Below are 19,540 nucleotides of genomic sequence, written 5' to 3' on the forward strand. Positions count from 1 at the left end.
GCTTTCTTTATAATTGACATATTTTTGCTGCTTCTGAAATAGGTATCAGCCTAAGCTTTGTCCTTGCCATAGGCTATAAAAGACAGTACTTTGAAGGTTTGTTTGTCTCTTTCTTTCTTCCTTTCTTCCTTCCTCTTTTCTTTTCTTTTCCTTTTTTTCTTTTTTTGATAATCCAATAAAGCATGTTCTGAGAAAGAAGCTAAAGATCCTCTCTCTTTATAAAAAGTAATAAACTTTCAAGCAAGGTTAAGACACAATAGCAGACCACTATAATTCCTTAGAAAATTCTGTAATAAAATTTTGTATTTTTCCATATTCTATTGATATTCTAAGTAGAATTTGAGATTTAAAAGTTGGGAATATAACATATGAATCAGCTTAACATTTAAGAACATGCATTATTAAAAAGGTGTTGTTAAAATGTCATATTGTAGGAGCTACATTAGCATTGTTTTAAAGGTTAGCTACATTACATGTGTCTTTAGAATCTCAAGGAATCTATAAAATTTAACTATATATCCATACATGTATATTTCATATTTACAGATATATTTTACATATTCAAACATATACGTGCATATGTGTACAAACACAAATATATTTACCTCTATAGGTAGATAGATGATAAATATTTTTTAGATGATAAATATTCACTTGGACGTATGAAATGCATATATACAGAGAGATGGAGAGACTGTCATTTTATAATAACAGACAGGGGATCGGCCCTGCCTAGCTAGTAAGTGGATAGAGTAAATGTAGTGATTTTGTGAATTGCCTTTATAGCCTAAGAATCAAGAAAATATAGGAAAGCTTTTCTGCCACTTTGGCCGAAAGTGGTTCTTTACTGGATCCATATCCTATTTCCGTTGACCCCTTGAATAGGGTGGCTCAGCTGTTCTTTGCTTTCATGTCTTATCTCATTTTATCCTAACAACTCTATAAAGGCACATATTATTCTCTCCAGGTTATGGGTGATAAAACCAAGGGATTGAATGACTTCTATAATGGCACACTGCTGTTCTTTCCACCTTTAGAGTGCTTTGATTTCTGCCGCATTTGCAGTGTTTATCAGTGGAGAGTGGGATTTAGGACTATCTGCATCAGAATCAAATCACATGAGATTCTTGTTAAAAAAGGAGTATATTTTTGAAAAGTGCCCATACCCTGTCAAATTGGAATCTAAAGAGAGGATTTTGCATTTTGTACCAACAACCGAAGTGATTATTTTGTTTATTAAAAGGCCAAGGTTATGGCTAACAGTCTAGAGCCCGGACTGCTGAGTCATTGCCTAATGCTTGCTTCACAAAATGTGGTCTGTCCACCAGCAGTACTAGCATAACCAGAAGCTTGTTAGAAATGCAGAAACATAGGCCCAAGGCTGAAGCTTAGCATGCATGATCTTCAGTTTATTTGTCTGCATATTAGTGTGTGAGAAGTACTGCCTTAAGACTTTTTCATTCTTCATCCCATTTGGTATTTCCCAAACTGTTTTATAATATTAATAATCATCAGGAGCCATTGTCAACTACAGCTGTTCCCAGATTTCTCTCTGGAGATTATTTATGTCTGAGAAGGTGTCTGGAATTTTTATGTTCAGAAAGCACCCTAGGTGATCATTGTCATTGGATAAATTTATAAAACATCATTTCTATTATCTTTAATAAAAAGTCTCTGGTGTATATACCTGTTGGTTGTTGGGAGTTTGGGATTGGTATTTGAGTTATTGATAAACAAACAGTTGGAACAAATTATCTGTATCTGTGCAGAGGCAGCATAATGTGGGGATGATGAACACATGGATACAAGTGGCCTACATGTGCCAAAGGTACTTAAATTCTGTTTCCTCATTTGTAAAATGAGGACAATAATCCCATATACTCCATAGAGTTGTTGTGAAGAATGAATGAATTTTGATGAAAAACCCTAAAAATAATTCCTATTTACCTGATATTACTAATATGTAGCCTCCCTACAAAACCCCTTTACACTTGGGCCCTTGACTTTTTGTTTGTGCTTCTCTAAACACCGCATTGTCTCTTTGCCATATCTCTTTCATGAGAGTAAAATTAGGTTTTGGAATTTAGAACCCAATGCTCTAAATTCATTTTCCTCTCTTCCTCCTCCCCTCCTATGTAGGCAAGAGTCTGTGGTTAAAGTTTTGGACATGAAAGAACTTCTCAAGGCCACCTGCTAGCCTGCACCCCAATTTCAACTGCAGCTGTTCTAGCTCTATTTTGGGCCAGGTGGGTGTTACCATCTCCACCTTGTGACTAAAAAAAAAAAAAAAAAGAAAAAAAAAGAAAAAAGAAACCTTCAAATACTGAGGTATGCAAAGAGGCAGTGGAAAGAATTGTCAAGTATTGAGCAGCACTTGATATAAATGATTTTATTTACATCAAAGCACTGCAAAGATATTTTAGAGATAGTTTAACTGACAGATTATGTATTTTTGCTAAGGCCACACAGAGTAAGGGATCCTGATTCCCAACCCAGGTGTCATGGTCTCTGTAGCTGGAGCTTTCTCCAGAAGAGTTACATATTCTACATATTTCAGAAAGAATTTGAGATATATGGAGAATGCAGTACAGGTCAAGACAAAACATTTTAGGAAAGAGGAGTATGGCAATAAATTAAAGCCGTTAATATAATAGCTAACCTTTTTGAATGCTTACAACAGATCAGGCTTTATGAGTTTTCCATGTATTAATTCATCCAATCACTGAAGTGATATTCATATTATTGTAGTCCTGATTCTACAGATGAAGAAATTCAGGACCAGGGTTTTTAAGTAAATAGCCCAAGGGCACAATAAGGGCTGGCACTGGCTTTGGAAAATAGGGAACCCAACCCCAAGTCTGAGATCTTAACCACTGTGTCATACAGCCTCCCCAAAGCTGAACTCCCAAGTGCATCTTTATTTCCAATCATTCAGGCAGCTAAGGCACAAAGGAATCCATTAGAAATTCAACTTCTGATCTTTTGCCAAGAGTAGATGGATCGATTCATCTGCAAAAATATGTTTCCAAGGGTTCAATTTAAGTAAGGACTTTTAATGTGGTATGACCATTTCCATCTGATTTAATTCTGCTTTCTGTACCAGTAGCACTCATCCCAGTTAGACCTCCAAGGTCTTAGAAAGAAGTATTGGTGTACAGCTATGGTACTGACATTTATGTGCAAACATATTTTAGGGAATTGCATTTCTAATATTGAGGCACTGTTGAAGACTTTACTTTCTGCAGATTGCTTGAAGAGTGGGAGTTGAGACTAAAGAACTTTGAGAGTGTCACAGAAAGAGTCAACTCCAAATGACTATTGGCAAGGGCAGAGTCAGCCCTCCCAGTGTTTGGGCAGATCAATTGCCACTTTTGGCAAACACCCCTCACACCTTCTTTCCAGCTTTTAAAATAAGCCATGTGGCTTAGAAGGAGACTAGCTCTAAGATACCAGAGAACTGCTCTATCCTGGTCACACAGTGGTGGGGAATAATTTTATGGGGCATCCACACTGGGCTATCCTTGGGAATCCAGGAAGAGACAAGGGAAGAAGTATTTGAAAATCATTTTTCTGGTTCTTCCTAGTAACTGAATCATCTTCCAACTCATGAGAATATTGAAACCCAGCCCATTCGCATTTTGTTTAATTTTAGCTTCCCTGTTCCCTTACTGTGACTTTTACAATTTGGATCCAAGAAAATTAACTTTATCTGAGAAGTCTGCCTCCTCCATAACGTGGGTAGGGTTAATCATACCCTGTTAGGCTCTAGGATTTGTCATGGTTGTAAAATAGTCAATGGTGCATCTATTTATCTTTCTTTCTAAATTTCATGTTCCTGGAAAGCAGTGACCTTGATTTACTCTTTTTTTTCTTTTTTTTTTTTTTAAGTCCCCAGTGTCAAGTATAGGGCTTAACACAAAAGTGTTAAATAATTGTTGGTTGAGCAGATATCATTGAATAAATCTATAAAAATAATATGTCCATTGTTTTTGGCAAGGTAATCATACAATAACTGTCACTAATGAGGCTCGTATTAACTCCATGCATAAGATAATATGAATTTAGTCTGCTATGCCAAGTACATGCTCCAGATCAACCTGGGAACTCAGCTGTGATTTGTTATCCTGGCTATTCTGCTTCTGGCTACATGAAGCAAGCTAAGCCCTCACAGCTGGTCATTCTGAAGAGGGAAGTGGCTGTCAATTTCATAAACACCAGTGGCACTATGACAAAAGGAGAAATCTGGGATATTCTTCCCCTTCAGGAGTACCTGTGTGCTCATGACCCCATCTGTCTTGTTATTTACTCAATTTCCTTAAACCACTATAATGAATCAGGCCTGTATATCAAAATTACGTAGGAGAGAGCCTATCTTCTGGATTTAGAGCTGAAATACAAAACTGAGAGAGATAAAGAAAAATATACTTCACTAATCAGAGTATACCATTGCCTATACATTCATGATCTTTCTGAACTCTCATCCTCCCATTTTATAAATGAAGAAATGAACTCAGAGGGCCTAAATGACTGGTCCATGATCACAGAGCTAGGAATTTGCAGAGGCAGAGATTTAACTACAGGTCTTTTTGATTCTAAAACCTAGAATCAATTCATCAGCAGAATGAATTGATCTTTCTAGTACAATTAATTTAGAATGAAAGGTAGAAACTATCAAACTGCTACTCATTCAATTGGCAACTTACCGTTGAGAAAGGACTAATTAAGGAGGACAAAAACTAAGAAAAAAACACTAAAATGTATAATAGCTAGAGTAATAAAGTTGAACCTTCTACTGGTATAAGGAACCAAAATGGAAGTGCACAGATTATAATCACCATTTTCATTTGCACAAAATGCCATGGCATTTATTATCTCATTTCACCCTCACAAAATCCTTAAAACATAGGTCCTCTTCATTTTGCATATAAGGTAAAGGAGATACAGGAACTGAAGGAGTGTGTGTGGGGCCAAATGGAAATTAAATGGCACCAGAATCCAGAACTTTCCCATGTGTTGAAGCCAGAATGACACGTTATGCCCAAATTGAAAATCCCCAGATGTCAAAAACAAAATCCATAGCAGTCTCATTCCTGAACGTCTGTTTAAAAGATTTCACTAAGATTCTGGTTAGGCTTTGGCTGTCTTAAAAGTCAACTATGTGAGACATTAAATAATTATGTTTCATAATAAAAATCTACTTAACATTTGAAAAGAGGAGGTAATTGATACTTTCTAACCACCTTTTTCTTTAAATTAGCCAGGGATTATCTCCATATTAAGCTATTTTTCCACCTCAATTATTGCCAATCTTTTCCTGACTGAACTGGACAATAACCCATTCATAGCCTTCCTTTTGGCAAGATATAGTCTCTAATTCACCTTGATTAACATGGCAAATTGAAACAAAATTACTTATCTCTCCTATCTCCTTTAAAAAAAAATCTCAAGCAGGCAATCTTCCTCATGTGTGTGTTTTTTTTTTTAACTTTCTCCTCTCACTTGCTTTTAAAATTCTTTTCTTTGTCTTGGATTTACTCTACCAGTTGTTAGTGTTATTTGTTTGTTTGATGGATAGAGGGAGAGCAACTGCATTATATTAGAAAGGACTGTGATACTACTTCACTGTCATGCAATTTTGAACAAAGGACTGAACTTCTCTGAGATATTTTTCTCATCCTACAGAATGGCAATAATAATAATTTCACAGGGTGATTTTGAGAAATAAAATTTCAAATTTGGTGCAGCTATAGCACAGAGCCTAGAACAGAGGAGGTACTTAATAATTAGACTTAATATTATAGGTGAAAGAGTTGTATATCCTCCTTCCAACATTAGGTTGGTAAGTACTTTGTAGGTTTGTGACAGGATGTTCTCACCCTTTAATGGGGATACTTAATCTGTCCTTAAAGACAAATTGTCAATAATACCATCTACACTAATCCTTAGCCAGTGCTTCAGATATATTGACGTCATCTTTGAGAAAAGAAACTTTTCTTCCTTTCTTTCCCCCCCTCTTTGGCATAAGTCATTGACATATATCAGGAAAGCAGCTGCAAAAATGCTGGAATTTTGACAGTTTGGGGCTGCTTGTCCTTGTCTTTTTATTCCTGTCACAATCATTCTTGAAAATAGTCTCCTTGAAACAATGAAAAAAATATATATAACCAGGTAGTTCATTTTCTAGCTCCTATTTTTCCCCATGAGCTTTAGAAAATTGGCCCCTAGAGGCCTGGCTTTATCAACCACTAGTAGCATTTGCCATGGAAATACTATCAGGCACCCCATCATTCAGCCCTTCATCAGGTACCAAGAACAGCAGTGAACACATCCACTTAAATGGAACGCGGATCAAGGATGATGATCATAGTAATAGGTCGTCAGTACTTCAGTAGAAAAAACTGAACTGAAGTTCCTTAAGTAAAAATAGATTATTTGTTTTGCTCTGGTTTATGTTTTTAAATCTTGGTCAAGAATTCTTCAGAAGACATTCGTTTAGAATAGTAGATACCTCATAGATTATTGAATGCAATAGGATTTGGTACTTAAAGTAAAACATATGACTTTTTTTACCAGTTACATAAAAAAAAAAAACCGACAAATTTCATTAGGAAATTTAATTTTTCCTCCAAAATATCTATTAGCTAGCCAATTTAACACCAACTGTACCCTTAATTATAAAACAAAAGCATCAGTCTTCTCACCAGCCCTCTTTCTCCAATCCAATGAGAACACAACAGTTTTATCTTAGTAAGAACTTTCCATAGTCTAGAAATCAAAATGCAATAATAGAAAGAAGTTGCTTATAGAAAACCTCTTTTTAACCCCCTCTAATTTCTTAAAGGAACAGACTTGCTAATTTCCTTAATGAATATAGTAACAGGGGCCTTGAGATAGCTCAGTTGGTTGGTCATCCAACACTTGATCTTGGCTTCAGTTTTGATCTCAGGGTTGTTATGTTTGAGACCCATGTTAGGCTCCACACTGGGCATGGAGCCTACTTATAAAAAATATGACAATATATTTATGGTCTCCCTTTATTTACATATTTTATAGTAGTTAGTTTCTGATACATCAGTCTACTGTAGTGTCTTAGCTCATCTTTAAATCATAAAAATGCAAATGTTATGATAATCCTAGTGGTACTGGAGGTGCTGAGATTTTAAAATTAGCAAATCTGGAAGGAACTTTCCCACAAATAAGTTGAATATACTAATCAAGATTGACTAAGTTATGTTGCATTTTCAAAAAATCCAAACTCTTATTGGTTTATACAACAAGGTTTATTTCTTGCTCATGGTATATGTCCATGTCAGGTTGGTTTCACCCAAAGAGCTAGACTGACGGAATATTCACAAATGTCACTTTTTCTATAATGCACTGTCATGAACTAATCGTATATACTTTCTCAATCACAAGGGAGCCAAAACGTATAATCCTACGATTCACCACAGGGTTAGAAGAACCATCCATAGCTAAGAATAGTCATTGGTGATCAGACCAATGACTATTCTTACCAAAGAAATTATTAATAGTGCCAGATATAAAGAGTAACCTTTGTGAGTAGGATGAACTAAGGAGGTTGAAAATACTTTTAGCGAATTGAGGAAATGCCTTTTGGATTAATCCAGGATGGAAAATGAGTTTAATCATATTGCAGTTTACTTTCCAGTTCCAAAGTCTATCTTTTCCCAGTCCTGAAACAAATGTTTCCTGAACACATATATGTCATCTCCCAGATACTGTATGGTCAAACTGGTTAAAAATACATGAATCTGTATTCAACTTATGTTTATTGAAGATTTATTTTACTATGAATGATGCCAGGTACTATTACATACATTATTGTATGTATCCTCAAACAAATAAAGTTTGTGTAATCATTCTTGTTGAATGGATGAGGACATCAGTTAAGAAAGGAACATAAACTTGCCCAAATTTAATAGAGTTAATTGATACATCTCGGTCATTGTAATGGCAAGTTGTACTCCTTCTAACATATGTATGATAACAACAAGGAGTGGCCCATGTAAAAATAAAAACCAGACTTGATGTCCGAGCCTCTGGGGCAGCGTAGCGCCGTCCAGCCCGCCTGCCCGGCTCTCCCGCCGGGTCCCCGCACCCGCACTCGCCACGCGGGCCGCGAGCCAAGGAGGAGACGCCGCCCCCGGGCTGCAGCAAGCCGCACCTGGAGAAGCTGACCCTGGGGATCACCCACATCCTCTAATTTTACCCAGGTGTGACAGAGGTCACTATCATAGAAAAACCACCTGCTGAACATCATATGGTTTCTTCATGGGAACAAAAAAATAACTGCATGCTACCTGAGGATGTGAAGAATTTTTACCTGATGACCAGTGGCTTCCACATGACATGGAGTGTGAAGCTGGATGAGCACACCATTCCATTGGGCAGCATGGCAATTAACAGCATCTCAAAACTGACTCAACTCAACCAGTCTTCTGTGTACTCACTCCCTAATGCACAAACTCTGGCAGACCTGGAGGATGATACACTTGAAGCCAGTGAGAACCAGCCAGAGAAGCCTCACTTTGATTCTCGCAGTGTGATATTTGAGCTGGATCCTTGCAATGGGAATGGGAAGGTTTGTCTTCTCTACAAAACAGGGAAACCAGCATTAGCGCAAGACACTGAGATCTGGTTCCTGGACAGAGCATTATACTGACATTTTCTCACAGATACATTTACCGCTTACTATCGCCTGCTCATCACGCACCTGGGCCTGCCACAGTGGCAGTGTGCCTTCACCAGCTATGGCATTAGCCCCCAAGCCAAGCAATGGTTCAACATGTATAAACCCATCACCTACAACACAAACCTGCTTGCAGAAGAGACCAACTCCTTCGTGAACAAGCTGGATCCCAGCAGAGTATTCAAGAGCAAGAACAAGACATTAATCCCCAAAAAGAAAGGGCCTGTCCAGCCTCCAGGTGGCCAGAAAGGGCCCTCAGGTCCTCCCTCCACTTCTAAATCCTCTTCTAGCTCTGGCAACCCTGTCCGGAAATGAGCACTTCACCTCCCTGACAGCCTCACAGCCAAGATTTCCACACACAGGTGGCCCAAGCCTCAGATTCTGTGAGTGGCACCATAGACCTCTTTCTGTCTGAGCGAGCCAAATCCTAGGCCTTTTACTTCCATTGGCATTGGCCAGGAGTTCAAGGGCATACTCAGGTCTTCCAGAGTCCTTTCCTCATCCCCTGCCTCTGAAAGCTGTAGAGAGTTTCAGAACTTGTTTAAGCAGTTAAATAGAGCTGTTAAGAGCTTTCCTCTCTTTCCACCCCCAACCCTCTACACCCTTCAGCTCATTAGAGAAATCCCTCGAAGAAACCACTGATTTTGACCCATGAGGCATTAGAACTGTGCTGTTCAATTGGTAATCACTAGCCACATGTGGCTATTTAAACTATATTAAAAATTCAGTTCCTCAGTTGCATTAGCCCTATTGTGAGTATTCATGGGGCTAGTAAATTCTGTATTTGACAGCACAGAGATTATGGAACATTTCCATCATCACAGAAAGTTCTTTTGGGCAACACTGCAGTAGAATATTTTCATGCTGCTTTTTCTCAGATCAGTTCATTTTTGTTAGAGAATGTAGATAATTTAATGCGTCATAATGTTCCATGAAAATTCTTGAAGATACAATTGCATATGTTTATTTTTCTTAATTCTCACTCTGGTCCTTTTTAAGTTTCCTATAAAGTTTGTTGTTTCCAAAAAAAATTTAAAAAAAAATAATAAAAAATAAAAACAAAAACAAAACGGTTGTCTACTCACGCAGAAGAATCTTTATGACATATATTTCACACTCTGGTTTGTCAGTTTCTCACTTTTGTTGCCTTCTCTTTTTTTCACATTCCTCAATTGTGGACCTTTATCAAACTTCCTTTGTTACAGTATTATACTTTTTTTCCCTTTTTTCTTAGAGAGAATCATCCATTTATACAAATTAGGTATCACATCCAGAATATGTACCAGTATTTCCTTTTCCATTCCCCTTGTGCCAAGTCTATTTTAGTTTCATTATCCCGTTAATCTTAAAGTTTTATTTTTTTAATTTTTTTTAGTAATCTTAAAGTTTTAAAGGCAAACTTTTATATTTTTCACTAAAAGCCACATTTCTCTAATATATATTTTAGTTAATTTTCAGAATATTTTCTGATTGCTCACGCTCCATCCTTTGGCATCATCTTTGATTTCTTCCTTACCTCTACATTGAGTCAGTTGAGAGCTTATCTCTCACAATGGCTCTTGAAATTCTTCCTTCTTGGTCAACCTCAATACTGAAATTCTGTCCCCATGAGATCAACTGCAAGTCTTTGCTGTAGTTTCCATTCTCCTTTCTCTTTCTGCATGTCATTGTCTTAAGTTTCTGTTGAATATTCATTTAATATCTAATAGCTGACATTCAAATTCCTCTATATTCTGGCCTAAAGCTCCTCGTCCTGCTTATTTTTCACTATGTATAACCAAAAAAAAAAAAAAAAAAATAGGGGCTTCTAGCTGGCTCAGTTGGTCCAGCATGTGACTCTTGATCATGGGGTTTTAAGTTTAAGCCCCATATTTGGTGTAGAAATTACCTAATAATAAAAAATTTTTAAAAATATTAAAAAAGAAAAAAATTCATTTTACTCCAAATGGCCTAGTACTTTTCTAGATATACCTTAAACTTTCTTACCACCATCCTTTTGATGATGCTATTTTTCTCATTTGAATTATACTCTCATATTCCAAATGCCTATTGAAACTCCACCTATTATGTTAGGCTGAGATAAAATTCATTGTTTTTTTTTAAACATTCTGAATGACATTCACAGCTCAATGAATGATTCTTTTCTTTGTGTTACTATAGTTCTCACTCCATGCACTAATCAGTGAGAATGCCATATTCTACCTATGATCCACAACTTCTAACCTAATAGATTGGCTTCTCATTTATATTAGGTAGACAACAGACATCATTGGTCAATAAATTATTAAATTGGTAACTTTCTGGAAGCAAACCAAACAGTCTTAATGAAAAAAATTAAATTTGGATTATCTTTGGGGTGCCTGTCTGGCTGTCAGTAGAGCATGCAACTCAATCTCAGGGTTATGAGTTCCAGCCCCCTGTTAGGTTTAGAGATTACTTAAAAAAATTAAACCTTTAAAAAAATAAAAATAAGTATGGATTATCCTTGACATCAAAATTTCACTTCAAGGAGAACTTAGAGCTTTGTATTATGTTATTAAAAAATAGGAACCAACCTAATTTTCTGTATGAAGTAGTAGTAGAGGAAAATTCTTGTTAGAACATTTGTGTTCTACTCATAAATTCAAATTAAAAAATATATTGGAAACAATGTACAATTATATTTAATGTTATGGAATAATGTGCACAAATAAAGTTAAGAGAAGACAGAGAAGGTTACAAAAAAAGTACTCTTTTTTTTTTCTTAAGACTATACAATGAACCACGATTCCTTTTTCTTCTGAGCTCTCACCCCCTTGTAGCTATTTATGGCTATGAGACTTGTTTTGGCCAATAAGATGTGAGTGGAGGTGATAATGTGCACCATTTCCAGGCAGTAGCATTTAAAGTGGAGTGTAAACGTTTTACTCTTCTAATGTTCTTTTACTTGGGTTCAAAAAGTCAGGTCCTACTCTTATTCTTCTCGACATCTGATGCAAAGTAGGTGTTTAAAGAGACTGTTGAAGGGAGCATCTGGGTAGCTCAGTTGGTTAAGCACCTAATCTTGATCTCAGGTCAGGTCTTGCTCTCAGGGTCATGAGTTCAAGCCCCACGTTGGGCTCCATGCTGGCCATGGAGCCTATTAAAGAAAAAAAAGAAGAAGAAAAAGAGAGACTATTGAAGGAATGCATGAAGAAATGAATTGTAATTATTGTTAAAAAGCATATGAAATGTTTGGAGTAAATTACAGGAAAAAATGATGACTTTATGAATTCTTTACAAGAATTTGACTAGAATGTAAGTATTATATTTTCTCTCTGATACTTTGTAGGTATAATTTTGAAAACTTTTTTTTAAAACAAAATAGAAATTTTTCCTTTATACTCATTTTGAAATGCTTATGGAGTAACTGGGACATTTGTCAAAGTGAAGTGGTAGCTATTGATGGATACTTCTACCATTAATACCATCTGTATATCTTACAGAAAATATCTATGAGAACAGCTGAAATCTTGAGGATAAAATTATATATAATTTGGGGTAACTTGTGGCTCTGTTGCTTAAGCATCAGACTCTTAATCTCAGTTCAGATCTCTATCAGAGTTGTAAGTTTAAGCCCTGCATCAGGCTCCAAACTGGCCATGGAGCCTACTTTAAAGAAAAGTACCTAAGTTATGGATTTTATTAGTATTTTATTAACATTTTTAGTATAAATAATTATGATACTAAACCATCAAGTAAGGGTAGCTCTTATGACCTGTTTTGTGTATCTGATTTAATGGGTGTTATAATATTGAGATTAGTTCAAAGGATCATTTATTAAATAAACTTAGTGTTCTTTTAATACTGACATGCTTCCAACAGTAATCTGAAGGTTTCTATTTCTGATCTTTGTTTACAATTGTTTTTGTTTTCTACTCACGAGGAATGTTTCATCAAATTTAATACCCCAGGCAGCAGAATATATTGATGGATCTCTGGCAAATTTTAGATGAAATAGCTTGATCCAGTATGAGTTTCAGAAAATAATGAGTATTGTAAAAATGAGACAAAGTCTGAGTGAAGATTTTATAAGACATAAAAAAGCAAACTTGTCATGCAATTAAGCTACAGGAAACAACTAATTTAAAATAACTCTAAAATATTATATGTACTTGTATTTATTCAACAGAATGCATATAAATTTAATAGATCGTATATTAAATATAATATATTAAATATAATATAATTAACATTGAGATGCAAATTATAAAGGTGCTTCTTTTTAGCACATCTATGAAATGTAGCAGGTGTATGGCTGGTTATGTGATATGTGACCTGCCTTTCTTGCAGTTAGGGAATCGGCAGTGCTTCTTTAAATATGTTTCCAAAACTGTCTCCTATAGCACCTAAAATCATACCCAGAATGGATTTGCAATTATTTACGGATGTAATGTGTAGTCTCTAATACACTGCAGCTGTGGCTAGGATTTATGATTTTATATAACTTTTACTGAGTGCACTTGAGGTCATTTTTCCATTGCACAATAAGTTTTCCAATATAAGATAAGCTTTTATTTTCCTGTGGTTGCTCTCAACCTTAAAATATGCCATATAGGAGAAAGTAGTAGCAGCTGTGCAAAGCATCTATAGTAAGAAGCTAGCTATATGATATGATGTAAAGACAAGAAGAGATATGTGATGGAAGCTGATTTTTCTATGGTTAAAGCCTTGGGTGTCAATATCAAGTATGGCTCTCTATGTCTAGGGATATTCCTTACGGGTTTTTCAGGTTGTGCCTTGTTCAGAAGCATCTAGGAGAGGAGGAAAGTTGAGATAGTAAGTATGCTTCTTATGCCAGACAGTGGATCCTGGGATGATACTACACCAGCTAGAGGAAAGGACTGTCATACTGCAATTTATTTCTATATATTTAGGTGCCTTTTTTGCATTTTATCCACTGAGAGGGAGCCTTTTTTCTTCTACTTCTTCTCATAATGTTTTTCACATCTCTGTTCTTTACTCTCAGCCAATCTAGTAGGAAATCCACTTTTACTTCATTTGTAGGCTGCTAACACTTACTTTCCTTCTTTAGGTTCCTCTCACTCATGAGTCAAACAGGGTCTCCTATGTACTCCACTTTCACAGGGGGAATTTCTCAATCAGTCCCTCTGAATTTCAAAGCCACCTCTGTTTCTTCCTTCCCTTGGGCAACTGACCTAATAATTTTCAGCCTCATTTTCCTCTTCTACAAGATAAACAAGATTATCCCTATTTTATAGGATTATGAGATAAAACAAGAAATAATTCATGCCAGTGATGAGCAGATGCATAGCACCTAAGAATGCACTTAGGCACTCACTATATATTTATTCATTTTTTTCCTTCTCTATGTCCTACTACTTAAGCCTGTACATTTTTTTCAATTTTTTTATTTGTTACTCAGTAGTATTAAAACTACAAATAATAGCAAAAGGAATCTCAGAATTCCAAAAATCTATGACGTTCTCATTATGATTCCATGTCTAATGCTTCCTGACTTCTTGCAGGAAGCCAGTTCTGAGATCATCCTTCCCTTGAATGTATTCCTGAATGTCCAGGACATCACACCACTTGTCTTCCCTGCCTGGGGAAAAAACAAGAGTCTAATAGTGTAGGCTTTACAGCCAGACTGCATTAGATTCAAACCCTACTTCTTACTAGCCATCTGACCTTAAGATGATTATTAATATTCTCTTCTCAAATTGCTCATCTAGGAATTGAGAATAATGATGGTACCTAAACTTTGGATTGTGATGAATATTTAGTGAAATGATTACATGAAAGGTGCTTAGTGAAATGTTGTGCACTAAGCAAAGTCTCAGTTTGTTGTTGTTTATCATTTTCTACTTCACTCGTCAGGAAAACCCATCTGTCCAATGGTAGAATTAAATCTAAACTGGGGAACAGTTCCCAAAATGTGTCCTTCTGAAGAGTAGTTAATAAATATTACTGTTTAAGTTTTGCATGCACATAAACCCACACACAACACACATACATTTGAAAAAGCTGGCTTTAAAAAAAGTTATACATGTTTATATCCTGGATGAAGTCTCAGACCCTTCAATATGCTACTGTGCATTGGTAGATTATGGAGTAAGTGCACAGTATATACTATACTAATTTACCCACAATCGCTTGTTTAGTCTTGTAGATTATTTTTAGTGAAGAACCTTTCAAACCTCTCTCTTTAATCATAATTCTACTCACCCTTCTTTTAACAATCAGAAGTTGGTAAGCTTGGCATCTTTAGACATTACATGACAAATTGTCCCAGCTCTACTATCTTTTAGTACTAAAAAGAGAAGGCTCAGCATACTAAGATAACCACAGATTTCTAAGGACTGTGAGGTCGGTATAATTTGGCCTTTGTGGTTACTACCTCATTTGCTTAGGGCAGACTTGTCAAGTGGTGTATTACAAATGATAAGAAAGAAATCCTCCAAAGTATTATTTATTTCTAGAGAGCATGGCCAGAAACCTCAAATAGTTTCACCCTCTAATCACAAATATTACAAAATTTAAAAATAATAATAGCAAACATTGAAATAATATTTACTGGGGCACCTGGGTGGCTCAGTCAGTTAAGTGTCTGACTCTTGATTTTGGCTCAGGTCATGATCTCAGAATTGTGAGATAGAGCTCTGCATCAAGCTCCATGCTGGGCCTGGAGCCTGCTTAACATTCTCTCCCAACCTCTGCCCTCTCCCTCCCACCCCACACACACTCTCTTTCTCTCTCCCCAAAAGAAAAAAAAATGTATTTACTATAAATTTGAGGATTAACATATATTAAGTTATTTAATTTCTACCAATTATACTGGAGAATATTATTTTTATTCCTACTTTACAGATGAGAAAAGTGAGACACAGAGAAATTTAATGAAGTTCACATTACTCTTATATAGCTGCTCTGGAATTTGAACCCAGGAAATAAGTCTGATTTTGAATCTCATGTTCTTAACAAGTATACATATACTGCCTTTCAAAATATAATCCTGATATTAAAATCATAATGAAAGCTACTAGCCTCAATGAACTATCTAAGGAAATCAAGAGTAAAGGGATTTATTAAGGAAATTATGTCACTGCTACTACATGTTTAAGTATCTGAACACAGTTTTAAACATCCCCGTAGATGATCACATCAAAACAGAGTACACCCATCATTCTAGCTCCATGTATGTGCTGTCTATGGAATTTGACTTGCTTACTCCATTTTTAATTTGAAAAAAAAATGAGTAAGATACTGTAGTGGGTACTGAAGTAGTGAAGTGGAAAATCACTGATCTTTAACTATATAATCATAGTTCAGATTTTAAATCCCAGTACTGTAGCTTACTGCCTGCGTGCCTTTGCATAAGTTGTTTACTTTTTAAATGTGCAGTTTTTCCATCCATAAAGTTGGGATATTAGCTCAGTTCTTGGACATTCTGAGGGTTTAAATTTACAGCATATAAACTGGCTGAAGAAGGAAAGCTTCTTAAAGTGACCAGTCTTTCTCCTTGAACAAAACTGTGTTCGACCCTTTCCTTCCGCCTGCAAGGCTGAGAAGGGGGTGACACAGGAAGACACTGCCACCTGTTGCTACTGAGATGTGACAGCACATGCCCAGACAGAACAAGATGTACCATTTATCAACAGCTGTTTTCAATCAGTTAGAGAAAAGGAGTGATGTATGGGGAATGCTTTGCTTTTTGCATTCAGTAATAGAGCTGAAAGTGAATTGTCAGATAAATGACAACCAATTGTTAGACTGATATATCAATCTACTTTTTAATAACTTTTCCTATTGTCCTATATGTTTGACCAGTATGCAGTTCTAGTAATGTAGCCTAGGAGAGATGACATTATTTCCTATGTGATAGTTACTCCATTGCTCAAGGTGATCAGAATGGTCAATCTGCGACTCTATTGCTATAAGCTTACTGAACATCCATTGCAGTTCAAGGTCCCCTTGGGGTAAATGTAAGGGAGAGGAGGTGCAGAAAGCAGACAAGACAGGATAGATAAAATGACTTCAGGCATGGCAGCAGCAAACTTGAGAGACCGGGCTTATTGGGAGGAAAATCACTGACTACCAGATAAGAAGAAGGATGCATGACTTTTGTGTTTTAATATGTTCAAATGTCAGAGGTTTGTGAAGATAAGGGCAATGGTATTAATTTTATTTTTTTTAATTTTTATGTATTTATGATAGAGAGAGAGAGAGAGGCAGAGACACAGGCAGAGGGAGAAGCAGGCTCCAATGCACCGGGAGCCTGACGTGGGATTCGATCCCAGGTCTCCAGGATCACGCCCTGGGCCAAAGGCAGGCACCAAACCGCTGCGCCACCCAGGGATCCCGGGCAATGGTATTAAAAACTCGATCTCTTGGGAAGCCCCGGTGGCTCAGTGGTTTAAGCACCACCTTATTGCACATTTTTGCCTTATTTTACTGTGCCTTGCAGATTGAGCATTGCAAAAAGAGAATATATCAAGTTAAATCCATTAAAGTGAAGCATTCCTCTACTATTTGGAGTGCCAGTATGAGACTTCATACATGGTTTTGTTTAGAACCAGCAAAATGACAGAATATCTCACCTACATCTCTTTCCTCTTTGTAGGTTTTGCATAGTTTTCTGTTTTCTTCAAATTTCTATGCTGACACCTTAAGGCTTACAATACTCTGCTCTGAGGTTTATTGCTATTATAATGAATCTTAAAACAGTCTATAGGACACTCTAAAGTGTAAGGAGCCTCTACGTGATAATGGAAAACAAATCAGAAATGCTAATATTCTTGCATTTGAAGAAGTCCATGATTACAAATGCATAAAAACCTGGCACTTAGTGCAAGAGTGAAATAAGGATGAAAGCTTTTCACTGTTGGTTGTCAAAACATTTTTTGAAATTCTCAGGCCTGGAAAATTAGCTTACTGTCATCACAGCAGTCTTTTGCCATGAGAGCCATTATTTTAATTTCTTCCTGCACTTCCTGTTGAGAAGTCAAGCTCTGCGGCCTCATGTTTTACATAAACCGAACATGATTATAGATATGGTATGTTTCCATGTGACAGCAGTGACTAATGTCATAAATGGAAAATAAGATAATATGTTTCTCTGGACAATTATCTTGTCCTATTTCAGAAAAAAATAAAATATCATTTTTTATGGTTTTATTTTTGCTATGGTCTCATACATGAATTAATCTAAGACATAAATGATTGCTTAAGAAAGAAAAGGCATGAGATTGGTTTTCAATGCCTTGTCTCAAAGCAGTTCTAAGAATTGGGAAAAATCTGTCAATTTATGTTAAGGACCTTTTGTTGTTCTGACTCAACATCCAATGACTCTGCTTTGTGAGTGATTTTATATTCAAATCATCTTAATAGGTCCCATGGGGGTTGAAATTTACTAAGAATATTTACAAGAAAAGAAGGAAAACTGAAAAAATAAGAAATACAAAGACGGAAGGAATAAAATATTAAAACCAAGTCAGACATTCCTAGGGGTGCCTAAGTGGCTTAATTGGTTAAATGTCTTTCTCTTGATTTTCAGCTCAGATCATGATCTTGTGGTCATGGGATTGAACCCAATGTTGGGCTCTGCTCAGCAGGGAGTCTGCTTGAGATTCTCTTTCTCTCCCTCCCTTCCCCCTCTCTAAAGTAATAAATAAATCTTTTTTTTTTTTTTTTTAGTAATACATAAATCTTAAAAAAAAATAAAACAAGTTAGTCAATCCTACAAGTCTGGAAGATTTAAAGAAATACATTTTAAATAATCTTTAAAATTTGTACTATTTATAGGACTCTTTTTCACAAATAGCAATGCTTTCTTTTTTTAAGGTTTTTTTTTTTTTAAGATTTTTTTTATTTATTCATGCAAGACACAGGAAGAGAGAGAGAGAGAGAGGCAGAGACATAGGCAGAAGAAGAAGCAGGATCCCCGCAGGAAGCCCGATGTGGGACTTGATCCTGGAACTCTGGGCCCACACCCTGAGCCAAAGGCAGATGCTCAACTGCTGAGCCACCCCGTGTCCCTAACAATGCTTTCGAAATCTCTAATTATAAATAAATTTGACAAATAATATTGTGTGACTTATTCTATTTGTAATATTTGATTAGCAGAAAATTACTTCAGTGATGCTTTCTGAGAAGTGTTTGGGGTAGGTTTTGTAATTAATGGATCAGTCTACAATTCCCTGTCAAGTATAGGTCCTCACTTATTTCCAAATTCAAAAGCTTGCATGTGCAATTTCTAAAATTCACCCAATAATAATGAAAACAGAAAAGCAATTTTATATCCAAATGGACATTTTATTCAATATATAAGCTGATTTTTTGCTTGACGTACAGCAAGTCGGTGCTTTTATGTCAATGTTTGACATGAGGCATAGTTGGGTGGCAGACATGGCTATTCCCTTAAGCTCTATGTCATCTTTATTATTTTTGTAGGGAACTGTGGCAGAATATGGATTAGGTGTTTGTGCTTTTAACAGTATTTCCTTGGTCTTAGACCCTGTGGTCAGGAATCAAGTGAAGGCCAAAATTTACTATCTCCTTATAGACCCTGGGAGATGTAGGCCCATACAAACATTATATTATATTATTCTGAAGCCAGGTCATTAGGATTGATCTTTTAAAGGATCAGTTAATAATTTCCAGTGATGATAAAAAGGATAGGCTCTGCTAACCAACTTCTTTTGAACTTGTTCCTTAATGATGACACTACTTTTGAGTAAGTTGGATGCCTTTCCCTGCTTCTCCAGGAAAATGAGAGATAAGTATTCTCTTTTATGAAGAAAATATAGATGTATGATCATAGTCTGTGGCAGTCTTAATAATAAATGGCTT

The 19,540-nt window shown here is 36.2% G+C and overlaps 1 protein-coding gene and 1 pseudogene across 47 annotated transcripts in view; both read left to right on the forward strand.

The window, feature by feature from the left end:
• Positions 1–19,540, forward strand: part of PTPRD (protein tyrosine phosphatase receptor type D) — a 2,173,792-nt gene that overhangs the window by 482,762 nt on the left and 1,671,490 nt on the right. The window lies entirely within an intron of this gene.
• On the forward strand, positions 8,233–9,052 carry LOC112921984 (tubulin polyglutamylase complex subunit 2 pseudogene; annotated as a pseudogene).

Source organism: Vulpes vulpes, chromosome 12, assembly GCF_048418805.1.
Source record: "Vulpes vulpes isolate BD-2025 chromosome 12, VulVul3, whole genome shotgun sequence".
NCBI classification, from domain to species: domain Eukaryota; kingdom Metazoa; phylum Chordata; class Mammalia; order Carnivora; family Canidae; genus Vulpes; species Vulpes vulpes.